Raw genomic sequence first — 27,652 nt, 5'->3', positions numbered from 1 at the left:
GCTTGTGATTGTAACTAAAATCTTCTGCTGTAAGTTACCCTGTGATTATTTTTTCCCCCTGAGAGCTATCAAGTGGCATTGCTAACTTTCAGCTGGGTTAGTAAAGCAGCAGGTCCAGGTTTGCTCTCTTTATTCTGTGTGCTCCATTATGGCGGCAAATTCTTTTTTCCCTACGTATTTCATGAAGCCAAGACATGTTAAACACAGTTCTACTCACCCTACTCGCCAATAAGTACCAACAAGAGCGAATTCTGTGGTCAGGGTTCTGGAAATTCCGTTGCCAAGTTGCTTTTCATATACTGAGCTGCCATCGAATTTACAAAGAAATAAGACACCCCCCCCAAATTAAAATAAAAGCCCTACCATTTTATATACGTGTGTGTGTGTGTGTGTGGCAAAAAAAAGCTACATTAATGTGGACTTAAGCCAGCTTGATGGCATGTCATCCCTTTGCAGAATACTAAAGGGGTACTGTCAGTAGCAAGCTGGGATATGAGTTGGCTTTATTATCAACATAAATGCCAGGTAAAGTGACTGTGGTCGGTGTTAGGTGTAGCTATACTGAATGGTGGAGGCAGTAGTTAGCTCTGGTCAGGAGAGGGTGTCTGGGAGATGTGTGGATTAGTGTGAAGTGTGTGACAGAGCTGTGACTGTGATATGAGAGGTATGTTTTCCACCCTCCAAAGTGTGTGTGGGGGGGAAGGGAAGCGATGCTGTTTGTTTTCAGAATGCAGTATGCCTCATTTCTATGGATAATTGGGCAGGTTCTGTCAGCAGTGGGGCAGAAGACTTTTATTTGAATGGATGCTATCAGCAGTGAGGTGGAAGATGACAGGCTTTGAATGCTTTAATGATGGGGAAGTGAAAGTGTAGGTCTGAGATGGTATCCTGTGAAGAAGTGTGAGGAGCTTTAAGAGGTTGTGGAGTGGTTCTTAAATTGTCCGTCTATTGTATTATTTCTAAGGACGTGGCTAATCGTGAGCATACACCTTTTTGTCCTTTAATGGTGTTGGATGGAATCCTGTAAGGGAGAGTGAATGGGCTGTAAAAGGAGGCAAATCGGGGGTATATGTGTGAAGGAGACATATGGGCGCATTGCTTTACAAGGACAGAGTTCAGCTTGCATGGGTGACCTTGCCTGTACATCTCCTAATCTTCAGACGTTGAGTTTTGCTCAGCTCAGTGTCCTGCAAGGGGACGACATGCCGCCAAGCAACCTTAACTCTGAACTAATAGAGATGTGTGTGTGGGGGGGTGTCATTACATTTCCTAGTTTGTTTGTTTTTTAACAGGAAAGGATGTGGTGTTGGGAAGAGTTGTTTAAGCAGTTGTAGGTATCGTGTCCTGCAATTTGCATACCAAGCCAAAGCCGCCTGTAGTGAGCCATTCCTATGCCAGGGGTGCTCGGTGCTCTCCCGCTAACTTCTGCAACCGTGTGATCCAGGAATAGCCCAGAATCCACAGTCAGCCTGGCATTGCACGTATTTCTTTCCCCGCAGCAGTCAAGGTGCCTGTGCTTGAAGGCCAAACCTCTGCACTGTGTGTCTTTGGGAACACCACATTAATTCGTAGCCACTTGCTACACAATCCCCTCCCTCCCCAGAGCCAGGAAAATACAGATTTTTCTCAAACAACCGGCCCAAGTTTTGTCTACCACCCATTCTCATTGCCTAACCCCTCCACAACCGCTCTCCCCATGCTGCCCACCCAGCAAGTCCTCTGTCTTAGACTCATCCCCATCCAATATAATAAAAGTTCTTGTTAGGTCGGCTGCTGACTGTTCTGTTGTGCTCAGTGTAAACCTCCCTGTACCATAAAAACACCCGCTATTAAAACAGACAATGTGTAGCAAGGAACATTGCGCAGGTGTACAAAGGTTCAGACTAGAAATAGCAGCAGCGGGGTCAAGGCATCCACATATTCCCTCAAACTGCCTAGGTAACCGTAGAGTGGCTGCATATAAACCCTCCCGTGCTCCTCTGCACATCACTCCGCAGCATAGGAAGCTCTGAAAGGGAAGCAGTGGCCCATTCATCTCAGTGGATATTCTCAGCTGAATGAGAACACCCCCATGGAGATGTATTCAACCTGAAATAACAGCTCTATCCGTCTCAATGGGGGTTCCTATCCCTGTCCTGAGTGCTTTAGAGCCTATGACATGCAAAAAGTATACCCATCCTCAGCTCCCCAAATAGAGAGACAGAACGTCCCCAGATTCTGACTCACATGGGGGGTGGATGGGCAGGGAGGAGACCTCAGACCCTCCCAAAAGGGCAACCTCCCCCCGAACCTGGCTCAAATGAGAGGAGCAAGGGGGGGTTTCCGATCCCTGTAGATGGACCTGGAGCCCCAGATCTTGGCATTCACATGGGGGCAGTGAAATGGGCTCAGATATCTCCAGATGCGCAAAGCCTCCCTTATCCCAGATCATAGAAATGTAGAATTGGAAGGGACCTCAAGAGATCATCTCTAGTCCATTCCCCAGCACTGAGGCAGGACCAAGTAAACCTAGACCATACCTGACAGGTGATGGTCCAACCTGTTCTTCAAAACCTCCTATGACGGGGATTCCACAATGTCCCTTGGAAGCCTATTCCAGAGCTGGATTACCCTTAGGGTACGTCTTCACTACCCGCCATATCGGCGGGTAGCAATCGATTTATCCGGGATCGATATATCGCGTCTCGTTAAGACACGATATATCGATCCCCGAACGCGCTCCCCGTCGACTCTGGAACTCCACCGGAGCGAGCGGCGGTAGCAGAGTCGACGGGGGAGCCGCGGCCGTCGATCCCGCGCCGTGTGGACCCCAGGTAAGTTGATCTAAGATACTTCGACTTCAGCTACGTTATTCACGTAGCTGAAGTTGCGTATCTTAGATGGATCCCCCCCCCCCCAGTGTAGACCAGCCCTTATAGTTAGAAAGATTTTCCTGAAATCTAACCTAAATTTCCCTTGCTGCAGATAAAGCCCATTACTTCTTGTCCGACCTTTAGTGGACATGGAGAACAACTTTCACAGTAGCAGCCGTGTTAGTCTGTATCCGCAAAAAGAACAGGAGTACTTGTGGCACCTTAGAGACTAACAAATTTATTGGAGCATAAGCTTTCGTGGGCTACAGCCCATTTCATCAAATGAATAGAATGGAACATATTGTAAGAAGATATATGTACATACAGAGAACATGAAAAGGTGGAAGTTGCCATACCAACTCTAAGAGGCTAATTAATTAAGATGAGCTATTATCAGCAGGAGGAAAAAAAACTTTTGTAGTGATAATCAAGATGGCCCATTTCAGACAGTTGACAAGAAGGTGTGAGGATACTTAACGTGGGGAAATAGATTCAATTTGTTAGAGTTGGTATGGCAACTTCTCGGCACTACACTTAGGAAAGATGAGGGCAAGACCAGACCCAGGACTGACCCCTGTGGGACCCCACTAGACACAACCTCCCACTTTGAGAGTGAACCATTGAAAACTACTCTTTGAGAACGGTCTTCCAACCAGTTGTGCACCCACCTTCTAGTAATTTCATCTAGACCACATTTCCCTACTTTGCTTATGGGAATGTCATGTGGGACTATGTTGAAATTCTTAGTAAAATCACAATCTCATGAGAGGGGCAGTCCAGAACCCCCTAGAGGAGCAAGAGGCCCCCAGATCCGGGTGCACACACAGGAAGGGCGCATGTGAGGCTGACAGGTATCCCTGCCTCTATTCTCCCCTAGTCCCCCTGCCACTGTCCCACCCCTCCACTCCTTCTAACCCCCAAGGCTCCATCTCCTGAGCCTCCAGCCTCTCTCTTCTTCTCTACTACTCTTCCCTCATTTATCTGCCTCCCTATAGCCCCCCTCCTCTTGCTGCAGCCCAAACCTCTCTCTATCGTATTCCCACACCCCCTACCCCCTAATTACCCCTCCTTTCCCAGGAACCATTCACATGTCTTATTTTTTCCTCAACGATATTGAGAGATGCAGGGGGGTTGAGGGTGCAGGGGGGTTGGGGTGCACTGGCAAAGCAAGTGGTGCAGGGTGGTTGGGGTGCACTGACAAAGCAGGGGGTGCAGGGTGGTTGGGTGCACTGGCAAAGTAGGGGGTGAAGGGGATTGGGGTGCACTGGCAAAGCAGGGGGTGCAGGGTGATTGGGTGCACTGACAGAGCATGAGGTGCAGGGGGTTGGGGTGCACTGACAAAGCATGAGGTGCAGAGGATTGGGGTGTACTGACAAAGCATGAGGTGCAGGGGTATGGGGTGCACTGGCAAAGTAGGGGTACAGGGGATTGGGGTGCACTGACAAAGCACAAGTTGCAGGGGGTTGGGGTGTATTGACAAAGCACGAGGTGCAGGGGGTTGGGATGTACAGACAAAGTAGGGTGTGCAGGGGATTGTGGTGCACTGACAAAGCACAATGTGCAGGGGTATGGGGTGCACTGACAAAGTAGGGGGTGCAGGGGGTTGGACTGCACTGACAAAGGGTACGTCTACACTTACCTCCGGGTCCGACGGCAGGCAATCGATGTTCTGGGATCGATTTATCGCGTCTTGTCTAGACGCGATAAATCGATCCCGGATCGATCCCAGAAGTGCTCGCCGTCGACGCCGGTACTCCAGCTCGGCGAGAGGAGTACGCGGCATCGACGGGGGAGCCTGCCTGCCACGTCTGGACCCGCGGTAAGTTCGGACTAAGGTACTTCGAATTCAGCTACGTTATTAACGTAGCTGAATTTGCGTACCTTAGTCCGAAGTGGGGGGGTAGTGTGGACCAGGCCAAAGCACAAAGTGCAGAGGGTTGGGGTGCACTGACAGAGCTCTGGGTTGCATCAAGACATCTGTGTAAAGGTCCATCTTTCTAAGGGTACATCTACACTAGCAGTGGCTTGTAGAGTACAGGCACTGCATGGCTAGCTAGCACGGGTATAAATAAATAGCATTATAGACAGTGGGACACAGCTTAGGTGAGTAAAGCAGAATGCCTTACACAACCCCCAGGTATGCACGCTACCTAGGCTCTCTACACACCCAAGCAGTACCTCCCATGTCAACACTGCTATTCTAACCGTAGTGTCCCGCTGCCTCTCCCCTGCCAGAGCCTTTCACTGCAATGTGTAGCTACACATGTAGTGCTTCTACTCTACTCACCGCCGTAAGGATAGACCCAGCCCTAGAGTCATTATGATCTGATCACTGTTTGGCAACATACTGGGAAGCCGATTCATGGTTTCACTTCAGCAGATTTCCACCTCTTGGAAACCTTCTCCATGACTGGCCTGAAGTACTGTTCTCATTCGCAGGCCGTGCACAAGATGCTGTAAAAGGGGGACTTTCTGTAGCTGCACCTGTGCACAGAGCACGTCTGGTTTTGCTCTTTGTAAGCTTAGTGGGCATCTCTGCATTGACGTTCCTAAGAGAGAAGGGACGAGAAGTAGCTGCGTTAGGAGATAGAGCAGGAGCCAACAGATGTGGTTGTGTATCAAAATGGTACGTGGGATGTCAAAGCCCCCAGAAGGTTAGAGGAGTATTTTGGGAGAAAATACAGAAGACTTGAGTTAGCATAGATAATTGGGGTCTTAGCAAGTACAATTGTTTTCCTTTATCTCACAGCTCAATTCAAACCAGCCCTTCAAGGGACTCAAGAGAACTTAGAATCATAGAATATCAGGGTTGGAAGGGACCTCAGGAGGTCATCTAGTCCAACCCCCTGCTCAAAGCAGGACCAATCCCCAGACAGATTTTTACTCCAGTTCCCTAAATGGCCCCCTCAAGGATTGAACTCACAACCCTGGATTTAAGGCCAATGCTCAAACCACTGAGCTCTTTCTCCCTCGCAACTTGTCTGTCATGCACACCCACAAAACAAGGTATTTGCAGATGGCTGTTGGTTTCTTATCAGAAATTAGTTCAGCCATTAAAGGCATCACCTATTTCATGTTCCATCGAGAATTTCCCACGGTGCTTTGTTTCGTCACCTTTGCCTTGAGCATAGATAAATAATCTTTTGTGTGTGTGTTTATAGGGGAAGGGGGGCATTAAGGGCCCTTTTTTTCACCTTTCTAAAGGAAAATGTAGGAAATGTATTGTTTAACTGGGCCAAAGAGACTCACCGGGATAATTGTCATCAGTTAAGCAACAGCACATTGAATGGGAACAAATTCTTGCTGCTTTTCTTTTGAATAAGGAATTGCTGAAAATGTTTCTGAAATGTAGGTTGTAATTAAGTGCATAAAAACAGGAGTCATTCTAGGAAATCATCAGTCTTAGAGCCATGTTCATGCTTTATAGCACAGTAACTGTTCGGGTAATTATAGATCTGTTCATTTTATAAGTGGCTGCCCTGAATGCTGTACTGGTATTTCTACTTACGCTCCCATCATCTTCCTTTAGCCCAGAAGTTGCTCCTATGAGCCCTTCTATTCATAGTTCAATTTTGCCTGGTCTCCTTTTGTAAGAGGTTCTTCCGTTGGTTAATGGAGAGTTTTCTTTGAAAATTGAGCACCATGGTAAGAGATTTTCACCTTATGTTCTGGTAGCCTCACTCTGTGTCAGGGAGAGAAATGAAATACCCATCAATGCAGCTTGACCAATTAGGGTTAGTCGGGCGCCTTTTAAATACAGTTGGGTGCAATGCAGAGATACAGAAGATGTGTGGATTGGAGGGAGAGGGGGAAGGCAAGAGCTTCCATCAATGCCTGAAAGCCAACCTGAAATTAAATCAGAATGACAATATACCAGAGCCTTTTTATTTGTTTAAAGTAGATTTTGAAGAGTAGGGCCTTGCCAAGAGAGAGCTGGAGATAACATTTGGTTTTGCAGCCAAATGCACGTCCCTCTCTTTACCCTGCAAAGTCAATGCATCCACTGGACATAAAACATTTCTGCAGAGACCCAGCACTGTCCACCTGTCCCTCTGTCACTCTTGTCATGCTTCTGGCCATCCCATGAGTGTTTTTCATTGGATTTTTAGGAAAGGGAAATGAGCAGAGGTCCAATAAGAAAAGTTGACTTCCAACAACCCTACAGAATGGTCTCCTTGTACTGGAAGGATAAGATTACCCTGTGCTTAGCCAAAGGGACCATGTCCTATCGGTGCTCTCAGGGTGAGCAGCATTGGGAGCAGCCTACATAAGGGGGGCACCTTTAGAGAAAGCAGGTGCAGCTATAGAGTTAGGTTCTTCTTTCATTTACAGCGCTATAAATCAGGAGAAAGTCCAGTGAAGTGGAATCCGTGTGAGAGGAGAATCAGGCCACAATAGCTCATTTCCAAGGACGTTGCTGGGATGCTACCTATGTGACACCTGTTCTGCAGGTGTGAACTGTGCTGCACTCAGAACAGCTCTCCAGTCACTGGCTGGTGTGTGGGGATGGGAAAAGCAGGACATTGCGAGGCCCTTCTCAGATAATACACCCTCGGGGCAGGTCGCTCCATTGGCATTGTGCCCAGCCTGCTTACCACCGTGCATCCAATCCAAACAATGGCTGCCTTCTCCAGAGGTTGCATTAGGGATGGAAGAAGGGCCTCCTGTCGTGGGCAGCACAGCAGCACTACAGCAACCAGGATTCAGCCCAACAAAATCATTATGGCAGGTGCTGGAACTAGGGGTGCTGGGGGTGCTGCCGCACCCCTGACTTGAAGTGGTTTCCATCATATCCAGGGTTTAGCATTTGGTTCAGTGGCTCTCAGCACCCCCACTATACAAATTGTTCCAGCACCCCGATCATTACTGCAGTTTGGGGAGTAAATTTGTATACCTTAAAGTTAAGTGAGAGAATGGTGGTGGGGGGGGGGGAGATAAAGGAGATGGGTGAGAAATAGAGAAGAGAATGAGGCAGAGAAGAGGTCAGATATGGAGAGAGGGGATGTAGATTCTTAGGCAGATGAGATTTGTGGGTTAATATCTGAGAAGAGACCCTGAGCTGGTGTCAGTTGGCTTGACTTCAATGGAGCTATGCACAGCTGAGGATTTGACCTATCACGTGGATATTCCCTTTGGTCGCTTGACAGTTTTAGATCAGGTTGTACCCTGGCTGTGATGGTCTGAGGCTATGTGTTTGAATTCATGCACAAATGTTGGGTGTCATTTTTTCCCCAAGGCTTGCTTGCTTTCTTTCTTTCTTTCTTTCTTTCTTTCTTTCTTTCTTTCTTTCTTTCTTTCTTTCTTTCTTTCTCATAATTTTTGCTAAGATTGTCCTGATGGGTGCTGCAATTTGGAAAGTGCATGTTGAAAGCAACATTTAAAAAGTGAATGAAAACAACCAATTTTTCACCCTTGTTCAATCATCACCCTTTGAAATGTGTAATCTCCCCATTGAGTATAAAACTGCAGTTAATAGCATGTGGTACACTAAGGAGATTATTAATAATGGGTTTCAATCATTTTTTCAGAATTTTCTCCAGCTAATCAAATGCTAATTGGTGTGGTTTTGTGTTGGGTTATTAGGACGGTTTTCTGTGCGCTAATCAGATCATGCATGATTAGGTTTCTGTTGATGTTGTGCAAACTCGGCAAATCTTCCAAAATCAGGGCCTGATCCTGTTGTTCGGATTCAGGCACAACTCCCACTGGGCTTGAGCTATGACTGATGGAATTCGGGATCAACCTCCGTGGTGTAACACTGATGGATACCAGCTGGGAAACTGGTTCCTTGACTTCACTGGGAAACATGTCCTTGGCCGCTCTGACTCAGACATCCAAATATTTAGAGAAGTGATTCTCAACTGGTTGCTCAGGGATCACTTCCCACTAGTCCCAGGGAAGACGTCTATGTCACATTGGTGGAATATCTGTCAGTCGTCAAGCAGCAGTGTTTGTCACTAGTCATAGGCTAAGCCAGTCCAGGACACTCTTCTGGTTTTCAGAGGCTTTTGGGACCAACCCAGTGGGTGTAGGAAATCATCCCTGCACTCTGCATGGCTACTCCATATCTTCCTTTGTCAGGTCTTTCTTTGGTGCAAAGAGAATGGTGCATCACTTTTTGATTGATCCTGGACGAGCAGCAAACACCTAGAATCAAACTGCAAAGCAGCCAAGAAATTGGGGAAGTGGAGCACTGAGGACATAATCTGGTATTAAGGTAAATCCCTACCCAGAGGGATAGGAAATGAGCAGCACAGATACAAGAGGAGTGTGGGAGGAGCGGGAGGAGCCAAAGCAAAACCAAATACTACACGCACAACTCTGCCTGGGGAGACAATGAGCGAGAGAATGAACCACATGTGACAATACTCGTCCCCTTGCTTAGAGTATGTCTATGCTTCAATAAAAGACCCGTGGCATGGCTGCGGCTGGCCCAGGTCAGCCAGCTTGGGCTGCAGGACTATAAAATTGCAGACGATCGGCTTTGGGCTGGAGCCCAGGCTCTGAGACCCTGCGAGGTGGGAGGGTCCCAGAGCCCACGCTCCAGCCTGATCCCAAACTTCTACATGGCTATTTTTAGCCCCGCAGCCCAAGCCCTGCAAGCCTGAGTCAGCTGACCTGAGCTCTGATGCTTGGTGCTGCAGGGTTTTTATCACAGTGTAGACACACCCCTAATGCACTAGTGAAAGCTATTGATACTACGGTGATGAGGGCAGTATAAGAACCTACATAGAACAGAATGAGTGGATATTACCAAATACCCGCACCCAGTATGTTACGCTCCTGATCCCAAATCTCCCATTGAGTTTAATGAGCTGTCGATAAGGTCCAGCGTGACATTTATTTCCTTCCTTAGCCTCCCCTACTATGTCATGTAATCCAGCACTTGCCTGAGGGAAGCTTTGGAATTGGGATGAAGAGGGGAGCTGGCCAGGACACAATTTCTCTCCTAAGAAATGGCCTACCACGTGAGATCAGCTGACGACAGTGGTTTACAGTGCATGTATTCCAGCCACCACCTTTAATGTAACAGAAAAGGGAGCCCCATAAAGACAAGTATATTCAGGGTGAATATACACCTGCAATTTCTTTGCTTGGCCCCTAGGTGTCACTTAGAGTGCAGGTAAAGTCAGTCTCCTAAGGCCAAATGTATTGGTGATTTACACTGTGGTGTAAATGCCATGTGGTGGAAAAGTGGGTCAGAACACTGGTGTTGAGTAGTAGTCCTGATTTTTGTCCTCTGCTCTAATTAATAGGCCATGCTGCCTTTGCCACTAAAGATGGGCAAAAGGGATGCTGAGGTAGATGGTGAATCCAAATCAAGGGCTACAATGGGGAAAGGGAGCACCTGGAAAAAGATATGGAAGGAACTCCAGTCTTGTGCTTGCTGACCTCTGAGGAGCTGCTCCATGTGGGAGGAGCAGGGAGAGCTCCTCCAGAGCACCCTGAGGATATGCACTACAGTCATGGGGAGTAACTGCAGGTCTTGCCAACGTACCTGAGCTAGCTTTAATTTAGCTAGCATGAGACCCAATAGCGGTGAAGCTGTGGCTGTGCAGGCCGTCCAAACCTGCCTGGGACGCTGGGTAATTACTCGCGTGGCTGGCCGATGCTGGAACATGTGCTGCCATGGCTTTACTGCTATCAGTATGGGAGATAGCTAGGATAAGTTAGCTTGGGTATATCTGCACATGCTGCAGTTGTACCCTCCAGTTGCATTGCAGACCTACCCTGAGTCCCGGGAAGAGATGTTCCCCTGTAGGCTATTGGAAAACTGCAGTTAAGATCGCAGGAAAGCTTAGACATACAGGATGGATGAGGAGGAACTTCTCTTCGGGCACCAAGTACAGGAACCCACAAGGGGAGAAGCAATTCTCGATATAGTCCTGAGTGGAGTGCAGGATCTGGTCCAAGAGGGAACTATAACAGGACCGCTTGGAAATAGTGACCATAATATAATAAGATTTAACATCCCTGTGGTGGGAAGAACACCTCTACAGCCCAACGCTGTGGCATTTAATTTCAGAAAGGGGAACTATGCAAAAATGAGGAGGTTAGTTAAACAGAAATTAAAAGGTACAGTGACTAGAGTGAAATCCCTGCAAGCTGCATAGACACTTTTCAAAGACACCATAATAGAGGCCCAACTTAAATGTATACCCCAAATTAAAAAAACACAGTAAAAGAACTAAAAAAGAGCCACCGTGGCTTAACAGCCATGTAAAAGAAGCAGTGAGAGATAAAAAGGCATCTTTTAAAAAGTGGAAGTCAAATCCTAGTGAGGTAAATAGAAAGGAGCATAAACACTGCCAAATTAAGTGTAAAAATGTAATAAGAAAAGCCAAAAAGGAGTTTGAAGAACAGCTAGCCAAAAACTCAAAAGGTAATAACTAAATGTTTTTTAAGTACATCAGAAGCAGGAAGCCTGCTAAACAACCAGTGGGGCCCCTGGACGATCAAGATACAAAAGGAGCACTTAAAGATGATCAAGTCATTGCAGAGAATCTAAATGAATTCTTTGCTTCAGTCTTCACGGCTGAGGATGTTAGGGAGATTCCCAAACCTGAGCCGTCCTTTGTAGGTGACAAATCTGAGGAATTGTCACAGATTGAAGTGTCATTAGAGGAGGTTTTGGAATTAATTGATAAACTTAACAGTAACAACTCACCGGGACCAGATGGCATTCACCCAAGAGTTCTGAAAGAACTCAAATGTGAAATTGTGGATGTAACCTGTCCTTTAAATCGGCTTCTGTACCCAACGACTGGAAGATAGCTAATGTAACGCCAATATTTAAAAAGGGCTCTAGAGGTGATCCCAGCAATTACAGACCGGTAAGTCTAACGTCAGTACCGGGCAAATTAGTTGAAACAATAGTAAAGAATAAAATTGTCAGACACCTAGAAGAACATAAATTGTTGGGCAAAAGTCAAAATGGTTTCTGTAAAGGGAAATCGTGTCTTACTAATCTATTAGAATTCTTTGAAGGGGTCAACAAACATGTGGACAAGGGGGATCCAGTGGACATAGTGTACTTAGATTTCCAGAAAGCCTTTGATAAGGTCCCTCACCAAAGGCTCTTACGTAAATTAAGTTGTCATGGGATAAGAGGGAAGATCCTTTCATGGATTGAGAACTGGTTAAAAGACAGGGAACAAAGGGTAGGAGAAAATGGTAAATGTTCAGAATGGAGAGGGGTAACTAGTGGTGTTCCCCAAGGGTCAGTCCTAGGACCAAGCCTATTCAACTTATTCATAAATGATCTGGAGAAAGGGGTAAACAGTGAAGTGGCAAAGTTTGCAGACGATACTAAATTGCTTAAGATAGTTAAGACCAAAGCAGACTGTGAAGAACTTCAAAAAGATCTCACAAAACTAAGTGATTGGGCAACAAAATGGCAAATGAAATTTAATGTGGATAAATGTAAAGTAATGCACATTGGAAAAAATAACCCCAACTATACATACAATATGATGGGGGCTAATTTAGCTACAACAAATCAGGAAAAAGATCTTGGCATCATCGTGGATAGTTCTCTGAAGACGTCCACGCAGTGTGCAGCGGCAGTCAAAAAAGCAAACAGGATGTTAGGAATCATTGAAAAAGGGATGGAGAATAAGATGGAGGATATCTTATTGCCCTTATATAAATCCATGGTATGCCCACATCTTGAATACTGCATACAGATGTGGTCTCCTCATCTCAAAAACGATATACTGGCATTAGAAAAGGTTCAGAGAAGGGCAACTAAAATGACTAGGGGTTTGGAACAGGTCCCATATTAGGAGAGATTAAAGAGGCTAGGACTTTTCAGCTTGGAAAAGAGGAGACTAAGGAGGGATATGATAGAGGTATATAAAATCATGAGTGGTGTGGAGAAAGTGAATAAGGAAAAATTATTTACTTGTTCCCATAATATAAGAACTAGAGGCCACCAAATGAAATTAATGGGCAGCAGGTTTAAAACAAATAATAGGAAGTTCTTCTTCACACAGCGCACAGTCAACCTGTGGAACTCCTGGCCTGAGGAGGTTGTGAAGGCTAGGACTATAACAGGGTTTAAAAGAGAACTAGATAAATTCATGGAGGTTAAGTCCATTAATGGCTATTAGCCAGGATGGGTAAGGAATGGTGTCCCTAGCCTCTGTTTGTCAGAGGGTGGAGATGGATGGCAGGAGAGAGATCACTTGATCATTGCCTGTTAGGTTCACTCCCTCTAGGGCACCTGGCATTGGCCACTGTCGGCAGACAGGATGCTGGGCTGGATGGACCCTTGGTCTGACCCAGTATGGCCATCCTTATGTTCTTAAGACGGAATGAGTCCTACCAGAGCATTCAGCATTGTGGGAAAACCTAATTGAGTCCACTTAGCAACATCCCAGTCATGGGAGTTTCCTAAATAAACATAATGAACCTGAATCTGCTGACCTTCCAGGGATGCTACAAGATCCTTTTTTAAACAGGTTATTGAAGAGGTGGAAACGCCCATGATAAGGGCCAGCACTTGTGGGTGACAGTGATGTGGCCATGTTGAACGTAGCTTGATCTGGTATCAGTGGTCACCTCTAGGTTTTAGGAGGCTGCTGGGGTCTCTCAGTTGTACTTTCTAACTTGTCAAAGGTGCCAAGATCCCACAGAGCACTTCCCCCTTGTCATTATATGTCTAAATCAGACATGCCAAACCTGCAAAAAACCCCGCAGAAATTGGGCTTGGTTTTGGCTTAATTGGCTTGTGAGTTGCTTGTTGGCTAGTTTTTGGCTTGTAGTTCGTTGCTTGTTGTAGCTTGTTGCTTCTTTTTTTTTTTGATCAGCTCCCGGCAAGCAGGGGCAAGGGGCAAGCAGGGGCAAAGGGGGGAGAGAGTTGGGGTGCAGCGGGCCCACCACAGTCCCAGACTGCACGCCGGGGGGATCTAGTCACATAGTGTTGGGTTTCTTAGGGATTGGCTTGTTTTGGCCTTGGTTTGAAATCGGATTAGCTTGATTTTTGGCTTGTTGTGAAAGTTGGGGTGCTTATTTACCGCATGAAGGTTGGCAACTGTGATCTAAATATTAAGGGATTCTTGTTCCCTTTACGATCTTCTTCAAGCATATTTCATTTTGCTCTTCCTTTCCGTTTTGTCCATGTTGCAATGTCAGCTAATCGTGGAATAAGATCTGTTCCAGAGTCAGTCCACCCATGCTCTGGCGTTTTCCTCTGACAAGCTGCAGGGGCTACTCCTGTTCACTTCAATAACGCAACTCCAATGGCCTGGTTCTCCATGGCCTTGTGCAGACTGGGAATAAAACATACCAGGGTGCAAGTCAGTGTGGAATCGGGGCCTAAAAGTCCCACCCTTAGGCTTGGTCTACACTGGGGGTGGAGGGGTCGATCTAAGTTACGCAACTTCAGCTACATGAATAATGTAGCTGAAGTTGAAGTACTTGGACCTACTCACTGCGGTGTCTTCACTATGGTGAGTCGACTGCTGCTGCTCCCCCGTCGACTCTGCCTGCATCTCTCGCGGTGCTGGAGTACAGGAGTTGACGGGAGAGCGCTCGGGGGTCGATTTATCGCGTCTAGACTAGACGCGATAAATCAACCCCCACTGGATTGATCGCTGACCGCTGATCCGGCGGGTAGTGTAGACATACCCTTAGTCTGTCCTTCAGCAGGACTTCTGGGGATAGAAATGAAAAGAAACCTGTTCTGTGCGACTCAATGAGCCCCCAGTTTTTTATCCAAATTTTGTTTTGTTGAAACTTTTAAAATAATCTCTGGAGTCCTAAAGTTCTCTCTCTTCTGTGGGAGGCAGGGTTATTTTTATTTATTTATTTTTTAACAGGAACTCAGTGTTACTCATTGGAATTCACCCCCATGAGTCCTCCTAGCAAGCCCTATACAGGTCTGCCAGCCCATTCAGGAGGCTCAGCCTTGCTGCCCTATTGAGATCCAGCTCACTGAACTCACCACTGAAATGCAGCCGCTTCTGGAGCGAAGTAGTTCAGCTATTCATGCTAGTTTGGGGTAGGCAGTGAAAAACCCAGTGTCCAATTGGAATTGCAGGGGGGTTTATTTTTAATACACAGAATATTTTTGCTGTACAACTCCATTTTAATTCCTATAGACCAGGAGTCAGCAACCTTTCAGAAGCGGTGTGCCGAGTCTTCATTTATTCACTCTGATTTAAGGTTTCGCGTGCCAGTCATACATGTTAACATTTTTAGAAGGTCTCTTCCTATAAATCCATAATATATAACTAAACTATTGTTGTATGTAAAGTAAATAAGTTTTTTAAAATGTTTAAGAAGCTTCATTTAAAATTAAATTAAAATGCAGAGCCCCCCGGACCGGTGGCCAGGACCCGGGCAGTGTGAGTGCCACTGAAAATCAGCTCGCGTGCCGCAGGTTGCCTACCCCTGCTATAGACTATAAAACATACATTCTTTCGTCCTTGTCTCTTGGGAAAAGTTCCCCAAATCTACTAAAATTTGAAAAGATTTATACTCCCTTCTGTGCAGCAATGAAGTTACTCTGGATTTAGACCAGTACAAATGAGCTCCGAATCTGGCCCTAGGAGGCCAGGGTCTGAGTTTCTTTCTGCTCCTGAGTCAGTGCTGTATAATGCTGCTGCACTATCACACTGGACTGGAAAATGGCTTTTAGACACTGAGCTAGATCAATTTTTTGCAATTGCACACAGCATCAAGGATAAAAGGGAGCAGAGGCAGGATAATTTCTCTGATAGGAGAATAAATACTCTGGTGAGAAGATGTTAAAGTGGCTTAGAAAGAGGATCTGCTCCTTCTGAAAGGCATTGGATTGCTCTTGCAACCCCAGGGCCTGACAGAGAGAGAGAGAAACAATGGAGGGAAACATACAAATGTAGGAATTAGGATGTGGATTCATTTTTGGACCTTGGTGATGTGACAATAGATTTCTCAGACACAAAATACACCTAATTATCCTTAAGGTTCAGGGTTTTAAAAAGAACTAGATAAGTTCATGGAAGATAGGTCCATCGATGGCTATTGGCCAGGATGGGCAGGGATGCCACAGAATGCTCTGAGTGTCCCTACCCTCTGTTTGCCAGAAGCTGGGAGTGGACAACAGGGGATGGATCACTTGATGATTCCCTGTTCTGTTCATTCCCTCTAAAACACTTGGTGTTGGCTACTGTCAGAAGACAGGATACTGGGCTAGATGGTCTGACCCTCTATGGCCATTCGTATGTTGTTATGTAAGGTTGGAAAGAGAGACAATCCAGAAAATTCACTGAAAATGCCAACTGGCACTTTCTTCTTTACTTTACATATATTATTTACAGCCAGGCATGGAGAATTATTAATAATAATATATTTGTATTGTATTGCGGTAGATCCTAGTAGCCCCAGTCATTGACTAGGACCCCATTGTGCTAGGCACTGTACAAATGCAGAAAAAGATGTTCCCTGCCCCAAAGAGCTTATAATCTGAGCATAAGGCATAAGACAACATGTGGATGCAGGCAGACAGACCAGGAGTCCAAAGAAACAATGAGACAGTATTGGTCAGCATGGTAAGCAGTGGGCTCAGCACACTCACTGAGAACAAGGTCCTGTCTTTGTCACACAGCATATACTATGGGGCAGCAGCAGAGAAAACCTCTCCCACGCTACCCCACCAACAGTACCTCCTCTTTCAATTGGAGGCACAAGTCCTGATTCACCACTGCATTGCTCTGGTTCTATGCTGCCCTGGTGCCCCTGATTCCAGTGGCGTTACAATGGTGGAAAATTGGAGTAACACAACAGTGAATCGGCCCTGCACTTTCTTGAGGTGAGGGTAGTTCACCACCTCAGCCAAATGGACTCGTTTCAGTTCCGATATGGACACCTGGGGACTCATTCTCCTGCTATAAGCATAGGCAGCGAGTTATATGGGCCCATGGTGCCCATGCTCCACCAATATTTAGGAACGTAGGCCCAGCTCCACCAATGTTTGGGCTTACTGCGCTTTGGGGGGCCCCGCGCTTCAGGGGGACGTGGGGTCCAGGGTGGCCTGTGGGGGTTAGCGGGGGGCCTGGCGCCGGGAGCAGTGAGCAACCCGTTCCCAGCCTGCCCCTGCTCTGCCCTTCCCCGCCCCCATTCCACCCCTTCCCCCAAGTCCCCGCCCCCACCCTGCCTCTTTCTGGCTTCCGCCCCATCCCCCGAGGGATGCTGGGAGCTGGTGGAGTGGAGCGGGGTGGGCTGGGGCCGGGTTGCTCGCTGCTGCTTGCTGCCCCCAAAGCGTTCCTCTGTGGCAGACAGGGAACGAAGAGAGGCTTGGGAACCTGAAGCCCTACTACAGAGTCTGGATATCATGCAGGCAGCTGTGCTAGTGAGAGATGAGTAATTGATTTTTCTATCCAACCTCAGATGTAAAAAAAAAAAAAACTGGGAATTTACTACTAATCAGTTTCTAATTGCAGAAGTGTGACATGGGCATAATAATAGTCCGTGACACTCTTGTAGCCCCATTTGTTTGCAGGTCTGAAAGAGCACAGGGAACCTTCATTAATTCTCACGTCTCTGCAAGCTCCATAAGCGTGCTCAGCATTTTACGAGCGGAGCAACTGATGCACACAGAGCTTAGGGCCCACATTTTCCAACACATCTGCCGATTTTTGAGGGCCTTGCTTTTTGGGTGCCTAACTCGAGGACACCTAGAAACTGGTTGTTCAGAGGTGCTGAGCCCTTGCCGTTCCTGTCTGAAATCAGTGGGAGCGATGGGTGCTCAGAACTGCAGAAAATTGGGCCGTGGGTATGTCAAGCTGGGACAACTCAATAATTGAGGTGCCCAGAATTAGTAGATGCTTCTCAGTGTTGACCTAGGAAACTTACTCAGAGCATCCAGACCTGAGAATAGAACCCAGAGTACCGATTCATAGATCCCAAGGCCAGAAGGGACCATTGTGATCATCTAGTCTGACCTCCTGTATAGCACAGGCCAGAGAACTGCCCCCAAAATAATTCCCAGCGCCGATCTTTTTTAGATAAACATCCGGTCTTGATTTTAAAATTGCCAGTGACGGAGAATCCACCACGACCCTTGGTAAATTGCTCCAATGGTTCCAAATATCAGAGGGTAGCCATGTTAGTCTGTATCCATAAAAACCACAAGGAGTCCGGTGGCATCTTAAAGAATAACAAATGTATTTGGGCATAAGCTTTCGTGGGTAAAAAACCCACTTCTTCAGATGCATGGAGTGAAAATTACAGATACAGGCATAAATTTTCTTTCACTGAGACTTAGGCTCCTATGTCATTTTGAAAATGTTGCTTACTACTCTTTGAACATTCAGCCCCTTTTAAATGTCTTCAGTTGAGCATCCGGCATCACTAGTCCCATTTGGAAGTCCTGGCTTTGATGTCTAAGAACGACTATGTTGCAGGGTGACATATCACATCAGACCAAGACAGCCTATTCGCTTGGTTTTTATAATAATTCTTTAAATGACATATTGATTCTTAAGAAAAGTTTCACTCGTTGTTTTAACTATTACTTTTCCAGTACTCCAGGGCAAAGACCTCATCTTTCTATCTCTATTGGAAAGCACCTTGCATGGTTTTGAGTGGTGTAAAAATAATAATAGTAATTTAACTGGAAGATGAAGGGCATCTGGGAATCATAATGTCTGATTTTGTCATTTCTTTTCAGTTGCTCAGAGCTAAATGTAGAGATCAGACATTTTCAGCTAAGTGGGATTGATCAGTTTTGTCTGGTCTCCAAAGCTAACTTCTTTGCGAAAAAGACAGGGCTTGGAAATGAGAGGCAGAGTGGTGATGGTGGAAGTGGATGCAGAAGAAAGGCAAGGGATGAGGGAGCACTGCGGTGGCGAGAATGGGCGTGTGGAAACCCAGCGGAGACTGACTGCTAGAACCTGGGGAGAAAGCAAGGTAGACAGGGGAAAGCAATGTAGAGGAAAATATAGGCTAGACGTGGAAGGGCTCATACATGAGGGGTGAGGGAAGGTAGAATCATAGAATCATAGAATATCAGGGTTGGAAGGGACCTCAAGAGGTCATCTAGTCCAACCCCCTGCTCAAAGCAGGACCAATCCCCAACTAAATCATCCCAGCCAGGGCTTTGTGAAGCCTAACCTTAAAAACCTCTAAGGAAGGAGATTCCACCACCTCCCTAGGTAACCCTTTCCGGTGCTTCACCACCCTCCTAGTGGAAAAGTTTTTCCTAATATCCAACCTAAACCTCCCCCACTGTAACTTGAGACCATTACTCCTTGTTCTGTCAGGTAGGTCTGCTGTAGAATATTTTAGGAGTAGAAAATAGCCATCCTAGGGTAGGATCTGGGAACAGTATCATCGGCGTAGAGCATGGTTGACATGGACGACTTGGATTGCTCATTGGGTTACTCAGGGTCATGGAAAGGCTGGAGGAGAAGAGAGAAGGAGTGCTTAATGAGCTGTAGGAAGAGCCAGGTAAGAGGTGGTTGTTAGGGGAAGGCGTAGGCTGGAGGAAAGCCTGTGGGAGGGGGAGATGGAAAGAGTAAGGAGCTAGAGGTGTAGAGGAACCATGTGTGGGAGCTGAATGAGAGAACTGATGGCAAGCAGAAGCAAAGCAATGGGGAAAGTACAAAGGGTCAGGCAAGCAAGCTGTCAACAGCGAGTGAGACAATGAAGGCACAATCATCTGAATTGTAATTTCAAAAGAACAGCAGCTGGGAAGGGGAAATTGTTAGTTAAGCTCAGGATGCAAAGAACGAATGCGATAAATGCTTTACTGCAGTTGGGGTCGCACAGGCAGGGAAAATAGCCGCAATTAGCAACCGCAGCGCAGCCGACGTCTCCAAGCGATGAATACAGAATCCCGTGTGGAAGCAAAGGTGTCTGTGTGAGAAGCAAAGGGAGGCGTGTGATTGAGTTGGATCACTTGGCACTCGTATGAGTGAAATGGACCCCCACCTAGGACTCGAATAGAATGCTTTCTCCTTCTGTGCTAATAGGTAGGGCAGGAGTTATTCCAACTTACATCATTATTATTTATTATTTGTATTAGCATAGCACCAAGGAGCCCCAGCCAGGGACTAGGACCCTGCCGTGCTAGGCGCTGTACAAACACGGAACAAAAACACAGTCCCTGATCCAAAGAGTTCTGTTGATCTTGTGAGTGCATGTCCTGGTGCCTGGATCAGGCGACCGACTGCTAGGACCAACTACATCTAGTTCCGACTCTGTTACTGCCCTGCCAAGTGACCTTGGGCAAGCCACTTATCTCTTCTGTCCTTCAACCTAGCCATCTGTAAATGGGCATAACAATAATTAGAGATGAGCCTGAACGAGAACTTCGACCAAATCCCTCAGACTTTGTAGCTAAGGCCCATCTGTATTAGGTAATCACTTACCTCACAAGGGCATTGTGGTAGATGCCTTATTACTTAGTTTGAAAATTTACTCTAACTTATTCCCTGCGTCACTTTGATTTCAGTGGGGGCTAGATAGGATACCTCAAAGGACAGAATTTGGCTCTTAATGTTTAAAATGCCATTTAAAATCCTTTTAGAAGATTGCTAGAGAAATGCAAAACGCTATAATGTGTAGAATTTGTTTTTAATCTATTGCCATCATTGGGAGTGTAACAAACCAGGATTAAATTCTTTCAATAGTAAAAGGTACTTTTACTCCCTGAATGTCAATGCAAGGTGAATTAAAATACGCCTTCCTGTTATGGCCTAGAAACAGTCATTAAAGTTAGAGATGGATTTGGAAAATAGCTATCGAGATGAGACAGATCTTCATAGCTGCATCACCAAAAATATACACACACTTGCAAGTCTAATCTGCACATGGTTGCGCATACAAATGATCCCTTTGCTACATAACCATGAATTTGCATGCCTTATCACCTCTGTGCATGCAAATGAATGGGACAATTGCATGCACATTTTTGTATGTGCAAAAGTGCATGCACAGTCTTAAAAAAGCTGGTTTCCTAGGTTATCCAGGTTATTTCGCTGCAGTGCAGGACTGGTTCCTAGGTTACATTTTCTAGTGCTATGCATAGTCTGGTTTCAAATAGCCCACAAAGTGGGGCTTCTGCCCCTTTCCACGGTGCAATAGAGAGGAGCCTTCGAACTGCCCTGACTGGGAAGGGAGGTATACTTTTGGTGAACAGAGTTTCGTTTTGTAAATACTAATATAGTAACATTGCAATATGAAAATGACTTTTCAGATATAGAAGCACTGTAGCATGTTAGTGTAACCCCTTTGGGGTTTAGAGAGCATGGCCCCTTTAAATCTTTTTCCTAAGGGGGAGGAGGAGAGTAAGAAAAAAGGAGGGAAACTCCAGGGGGCAGCGCTGGAGCTCCAAGGAGAGGGAGAGGCAGCCTGCAGGCCCTGGAGAAGTGAAGCAGCAGAGAATCTGCCCGAAGCCTGGGAAGGACAGGGCCGATCGGGGGTTACATTAGTGATAAACATAAATTCTGGAACCCAGATGCACGTTTAAGGATTATGATGTTAGGAATTTACGAAGGCTATTTTCTTTTCCCTCCACAATGGCACCCTAGTGCCAATCCAAAACCAAGTTCCAGTATGTTGACTCTCCTACGGATTTCTGCCTGCTTGAAGTATGTGGTGTGTTTAATGTAGCTGCGGTGTGTCTGTCTCTGAGCAGTGCAGATGAGTGATGTAATACATCAAAGACCGGGGATGCTGAAAGGCAGAAGAATCAAAGGGACTAGAAATGGATTGGGGTGAATATAGATAAAATAAAGGACACGTCTGGGCTCATGCAATTAGCGGAAGAATAGATTTTGGTTTGTGGTGCGTTCAGGATGAAGGTGGGTTGTGAGAGGAGGGAATCTGAGAAAGAATTGGGGCATCATGTTTTTACTGTGTACCTTAGGCAGACTTTCCCTTCTCTTCAACCTTCTGAACGAATCCCGTTGCCACTGATCACGGTGATCAGCGAACATGGATCCGACATTTTTTGAATCACACCCGGCGATGCAGAGTTAGTGGTTTGCTATATCAATGTAATTCTAAACAGTGGAGTAGTTATTACCATTAAAGTCTTGCTTGAGATGCAGCATTTAGGTGTCTGACCTTTTGGATTTATTTAGGCCTGGATTCAATTTTTCCAGATGCTAATTTTTCAATTACGTTGATCATGGCAGCGGCTCTGGAAATAGTGGAGCATCCAGCGTATTTGTGAAGGTTTCAAAAACAGTCATGAGCCATGTTCAATATGATAGATTAAATCAGAATCATATCTGTAAAAGACTCCATGTCTGATTATCCTTGTGTAGTAGTAATAATAACACCCCGCTTTTATAGAGCACTTTTCATCAGTAGATTTCAAAGTGCTCAGCAAAGTAGGTCAGGGACATTATCCCCATTTTTCAGATGAGGCAGAGCAAACTGAAGCACAAAGAGGTGGAATGATTTGCCCAAGGTCACGCAGGCTGATGGCAGAGCCGGGACTAGAATCTGAGTCTCTAGCATCCCAGTCCAGTGCGCTGTCTGCTACACCACGCTGCCTAAATATGTTCACCTGTGCAGAGAGGGTGTAAAATGCTACGCAATCAGAAAGGTCATGTCCTCCACCTACTTTTGCATCAGTATAGATGACTGCACAAGTTGCAAGGCAGCGGAGAATCAGGGCTGCTCTTCTCCTTGCCCAAACAATGTTTTTTTGGCTTTAATGCCACAAACAAGAAGAAAATACTGTGTCCCAGGTTATTTGTAGTTGTGGGAATAGTCTTTACAGGCACAATTCTGCCATGAGGTTTGAAGGCACTTCACTAGTTGATGTTCAGTGGAACCACTACGTGCATGGATGAGAAGTGTTTGCAAGGCTACGGATTGCAGGATTAGGCCCCATATTAACAGGCACCTCCCTCTTTGGAAAAACAGACGGTGGCCAGATCTCTTTGCACACACTCTCATCAATCTATGTATGTGAGAGGTGGGATATATATTACACAAGGTACAAGGCAGAGGGGAGAACTGGACCCAGACATCTGTATTGGAAATAACGTTACACACACTCTTTTGGCTATTGTAAAAGGAGGTGTCTGGCAGAAAGCTTTCCAAGAGTAATTTTATATGAAAAAAATAAATGTAACTCAAGTTGATGATGAAGGAAAGGATTTGCAGACATTTCCAGGCACTTTTCAAGGAAGTAGGCGATAATATATGCACAGAAATGTCAAATAATTACAAATGGTTGGGCAAACTCCCAAGAGTTCAGCTCTGATACCAGCAAGTGTCCAAAAGTTTGGATGAGTCTCTTAAAATGTATCCAAATTTGAAATGTGTGCGATCGTCTTTGGATTGGAGATGAGACTGCAAATCTTATATCGTCAGGGAAGATTTTGCAGTTTTGTCCAGGCTGGAAATTATTGTTGATATTTATTATGATGTAATGAATTTATTTGCATCGCAGTAGTGCCTAGGAGCCCCCATCATGGACCAGGGCTCGATTGTGCTAAGCCCTGTACAAAAACAACAAAAAAGACAGCCCCGGCCATAAAAACATGCTAGGATTGCCTTGCAGTTAATTGCTTCTGTTTTCACTGCTGATCAACCCCAGAAAATGTGGAAAGTAGAATGTAGCATGTAGGAGAGTGGGGGGAGGGGGAAGAAAATGAAAAGAAAAAATCAAAACAAAAGTTATTTTAACTTTTTCTTTTCAGATCTTAAAAATAAATTCAAGGGGACTGTGTGATTCTGTGTACTGGTTGCAGAATGCAGTCTTCCACTCCTAGGCAAAAGGCTGAAATACAAGGGAGGTGGGACATGACCAAAAATCATTACCATGGCATGGCTCCTTGGTGGCTAGCGTAAAATCATTTGTGGTCTCCTCCCATTTTTCACTGGACAGGTGTCGGCATCACAAACTGGCCCTGAACTATAGCAATAAGAATGAGGAGTACTTTGGCACCTTAGAGACTAACACATTTATTTGGGCATAAGCTTTCATGGGCTACAGCCCACTTCATCGGATGCATGCAGTGGAAAATACAGTAGGAAGATATATATACACAGAGAACATGAAAAGATGGGTGTTGCCATACCAACTCTAACGAGACAAATCAATTAAGGTGGGCTATTATCAGCAGAAGAGAAAAAAACTTTTGTAGTGATAATCAGGATGGCCCATTTCAAACAATTGACAAGAAGGTGTGAGTAACAGTAGGGGGGGAAATTAGCATGGGGAAATAGTTTTTAGTTTGTGTAATGATCCATCCACTTCCAGTCTTTATTCAAGCCTAATTTAATGGTGTCCCGTTTGCAAATTAATTCCAGTTCTGCAGTTTCTCATTGGAGTCTGTTTTTGAAACTTTTTTGTTCAAGTATTGCGTCTTTGAGGTCTGTAATTGAGTGTCCAGGGAGGTTGAAGTGTACTCCGACTGGTTTTTGAATGTTATAATTCTTGACGTCTGATTTGTGTCCATTTATTCTTTTGCGAAGAGACTGTCCGGTTTGGCCAATGTACATGGCAGAGGGGCATTGCTGGCACATGATGGCATATATTACATTGGTAGATGTGCAGGTGAACGAGCCCCTGATGGTGTGGCTGATGTGATTAGGTCCTATGATGGTGTCCCTTGAATAGATATGTGGACAGAGTTGGCAACGGACTTTGTTGCAAGGATAGGTTTCTGGGTTGGTGTTTTTGTTGTGTAGTGTGTGGTTGCTGGTGAGTATTTGCTTCAGGTTGGGGGGCTGTCTGTAAGCGAGGACTGGCCTGTCTCCCAAGGTGTGTGAGAGTGAGGGATCGTCCTTCAGGATAGGTTGTAGATCCTTGATGATGCGCTGGAGAGGTTTTAGTTGGGGGCTGAAGGTGATGGCTAGTGGCGTTCTGTTACTTTCTTTGTTGGGCCTGTCCTGGAATAGGTGACTTCTGGGTACTCTTCTGGCTCTGTCAATCTGTTTCTTCACTTCGGCAGGTGGGTATTGTAGTTTTAAGAACGCTTGATAGAGATCTTGTAGGTGTTTGTCTCTGTCTGAGGAATTGGAGCAAATGCGGTTGTATCTTAGAGCTTGGCTGTAGACAATGGATCGTGTGATGTGGTCTGGATGAAAGCTGGAGACATGTAGGTAAGTATAACGGTCAGTAGGTTTCCGGTATAGGGTGGTGTTTATGTGACCATCGCTTATTAGTAATGTAGTGTCCAGGAAGTGGATCTCTTGTGTGGAGTGGTCCAGGCTGAGGCTGATGGTGGGATGGAAATTGTTGAAATTCTGGTGGAATTCCTCAAGGGCTTCTTTTCTATGGGTCCAGATGATGAAGTTGTCATCAATGTAGTGCAAGTAGAGTAGGGGCGTTAGGGGACGAGAGCTGAGGAAGCATTGTTCTAAGTCAGCCATAAAAATGTTGGCGTACTGTGGGGCCATGCGGGTACCCATAGCAGTGCCGCTGACTTGAAGGTGTACATTGTCCCCAAATGTGAAATAGTTGTGGGTGAGGACAACGTACTATAGCAATGATGCCTTTATTGCCAGACTCAGCAAAGAGACCAAGGCTCAAAAGAGCATGGGAACTGGATGGCACTTACATCAATTGGCATGTTAATGAGGACACAGGTGGAAGTGCCTCTTGCCTATAGCACTTGTGTTCCTTCTCAAAATGGAGAAACTAAACTAAACTAAATTCACTTGCTTTTTATGTACCGATGCAGAGTTCCGTTTCTGTCCTTGAAATCCAAAGGTTGGAGTCAATTCTTATTTCTTTGTAACCAGCCTACCTAACCCTACTGATCACCATTGCCTAACAGTACTTTCAAACTACTACTTATTCCCCTTATCCCATCCACTGGGGCCGGGTTGTTGTACAAGCATCTGCCCTCTTCATTTGTCCAAGGCGGCACTAAGGTCCACCTGTTTACCATCTTCTCTGATGCAATCCATCCATCACCTCCTTGGCTTTCCTTGGGGTCTCTTTCCTACCATCTTCTCCTGCCATGCTATCTTCACCAGGTCCCCTTCGTTCATCCTCTGCATGTGTCTGAAGCAGCAAAGTTGTGCTTCCTGGATTTTGTGAGACACATCATGGACATTGACTTCTATCCTAATACTTTCATTTAAAAATCCGTTTCTTTGTGTAATTCTTACGGTGTGGACACATCTCATATTAAACGCCGGTCGGCGATGAACCTGCAGTCTCTTTATCACTCATGCTTCTGCACCAGACTGCTTTGCAAGCCACACCATTGTTTTATACAGTGGGCTTTCAAACTTCAGTGGTGTTCTTAAAAAAATGTAACTTGATCCCTAAAATTCCCAGAGGCTGTGCAATCTTAACATGCTCCACTGTTCTGTCTGACCCCTATTCCAAAAATAAAATACTCTGTTTTTATAGTGACTGGTGCCATTGGCTGGTTATTAAGGCATTGCAAACAAATTGCAGTGAGATAAGTTTAGCCTTTGATTCAGTACTTCTGCTTCATTCACTGTTCTTGATGAACTTCAGCTTTCTGCAGCATTTATATTCGGAATCTGCTTTTGTTGCCTTTATCTCCAGACAAATTGTCCTTAGCATTGTGTTTTCACAGGGTATTGTAAAGGACTGGTGGTTAAACTCTTGCAGATATTCGTTTTAATCAGCTGTGACTCTTCTGAAGGCATTCTGAATTTCACAGAAGGAAGTAACACTGACATAGAAATGCACGGACCACTTATCTATCCACACTTGAGCTAGATGTTTCATCTGGTTATGGGCTGAATAAGCAGTCAATGAATCTAGAAATGAGGCAATAATATGCAAGTATAAGTGTTATTTGCATGGCTTAAGACTGCAATGCATGCTTCGCCTTCTAGTATGAGGACTCTTCTCTTACCTGATGATCCACCCCCATTGTGGCCCTGATCCTGAGCTGGCACAAACTGAAGTAAATGGAGCTACACTGGATGTGCTTGAGCAATGGTCCTCCAACTGAGGTCTTGCAGCCCGTTCCTGATCATCCATAGAATGAAAAATGTTAAGACCGGAGAATTGTGGGTTGGTCCATGTGGGGATTTCTCTCTTATAGTGAAATGATTGGAGACTTCGGCTAATCCCAATATGATCTGGCCCTACAGTTGTACACTTCTTCCTGTCTAGCTATTTTTAATTAGGTTTTAATGCACCTTGTGCAACTGTTGTGCTACATAATTGTAACATTGCATCCCTGGATAAGTTGACAGAACTAGGGATTGAACCTGAGACGTGGGGAGTTATAAGCTTGGGCCTTTACTGCTTGAGCTAAAAGACCCTCATTTGTTAGTTCAAAGCCAGTGACAGACTCATGAACCTACCACTAGAGGGGGCCAGAGCCATACTGTGTAAGCACAGGTTACATGCAGAATAATAATACATTATATCAAATAATGATGCAGTAAGCAGCTACACATACCGGTCCTATTATGTGGCTCACAAAATAATATTAATATATCCTGACCCCGGTCTATTACACCTAATTTTTTGGATGCATAATAATTCTAATTTCCAGTGCACTCCTGTTGCAGGACCTTGGATCTACCATATAAATACAATAATATTTTAAGGGGGGAAGGGAGAAATTATGCAGAATTATGCATGGAGACAACATCTAAATTAAAAGTATGTTTTAGAATATTTTTGCTTTAGGTATAAATGGTAATTGGGACGTTTTTGTTTTTGTTTTTAACTGGAAAATTTTTAAAAACTGGCATCTTAGCACTTCCCATAGAGTGTGATAGATCCTCTGCAAACAATAATATTAGGTTAGTCATTTTCATAAGTGAGTTTCAGTATTCAGTTGATTGAAAATTGAACCATCCCTAAACAACATTCTCCCTGGATGTGATATTACACATAGATATAA

At 45.3% G+C, this 27,652-nt stretch overlaps 1 protein-coding gene across 2 annotated transcripts in view; it reads left to right on the top strand.

The window, feature by feature from the left end:
• CRHR2 (corticotropin releasing hormone receptor 2) overlaps window positions 1–27,652 on the top strand; it is a 268,724-nt gene that overhangs the window by 99,236 nt on the left and 141,836 nt on the right. The gene's annotated exons all lie outside the window — the stretch shown is intronic.

Source organism: Emys orbicularis, chromosome 2, assembly GCF_028017835.1.
Source record: "Emys orbicularis isolate rEmyOrb1 chromosome 2, rEmyOrb1.hap1, whole genome shotgun sequence".
Taxonomy (NCBI): domain Eukaryota; kingdom Metazoa; phylum Chordata; order Testudines; family Emydidae; genus Emys; species Emys orbicularis.
Note: the sequence above shows the minus strand (reverse complement) of the source record. Positions and strands in the feature narration are given on the sequence as shown.